General features: G+C 44.5%; 1 pseudogene; it reads right to left on the bottom strand.

The window, feature by feature from the left end:
* Positions 1-8: 8 nt before the first annotated feature.
* Positions 9-378, bottom strand: LOC110301410 (eukaryotic translation initiation factor 1 pseudogene; annotated as a pseudogene).
* Positions 379-943: the final 565 nt, after the last annotated feature.

Genomic DNA, 943 nt, shown 5'->3' with positions numbered 1-943 from the left:
ATCCTCACTTAAGCTTCAGAGAACCACAAGCCTTTAAAATCCATGAACTGATCATCCTTACCCAGTCTAAGCTCTATTCAGCTACAGAACTGGCATACGTTCTTGCACTGGTCACCCTGTAGCTGAATTACTTCTCCAAGTTCTTCTGGATGCTCAATTGTGGTACCATTGCAGGCAAATTTCTTCTTAAATGCCTTCACTAGTTTCTTTTTATCGTAATCATCAACGATCCCTTGGACAGTTGTAAGGGTCTTCCTGTCATTTCTCTGTTGAATTATTTTATGGATATAATCCTCAGTGCCAGCAAGAAGCAGGCCATTAGCCTTACTTGCATCAGCAAAGAGGACGAGAAGAGTAGAGGTTCTGGGTAGTGGACATACTCCTTGGTGGAAACAGCTTGGGGTGGGGTTGGGTGGGGAATGGAGCATCAGGATGCAGGGGGCTCAAGGGGGAGGCAGCTGAGTCCTCCTCCAACGCAGCTCAGTGACTGGGGCAATGGCAGCAATTTAAAAGGAACTAATAAGGCAGTAACTAGAAGGGAGAGTCAGGAAGGTCCATAGCTTGACTTAGAGACTAATGGCAAGCTCCTGAAGGAGATACACACACAACAAAGGCAAAGAGGACATAGTGTTTACCATTAATAGCAGATTCTATTTCTGATCCTGAGACTGAGCTTTAATGAGAGTATGGAACAAAAAGAAGATTTGGTCTTCTTCATTTAACTAGGTTAAGCCACTTTTAACAGACTACTCTAAAATCTGAGATTTTACCTCTTCCTGATGGAAAGGAAGACAATTGAATACCACCACAGAAGCAGAGGCAAGCAGTGAGATAGACCCTGAGAGACAAAGTTTGCCAGGATCCTCGGCACAACCCACTTTAGGCACAGTCCTGAGAGAAGTCTTTGGGGGGCAGTGGCACAGCAATGAATAAGTAAGGACAT

Source organism: Mus caroli, unplaced genomic scaffold, assembly GCF_978045245.1.
Source record: "Mus caroli unplaced genomic scaffold, Mus_caroli_1 scaffold_11, whole genome shotgun sequence".
NCBI lineage: Eukaryota > Metazoa > Chordata > Mammalia > Rodentia > Muridae > Mus > Mus caroli.
This window is presented reverse-complemented; position numbering and strand designations above follow the sequence as displayed.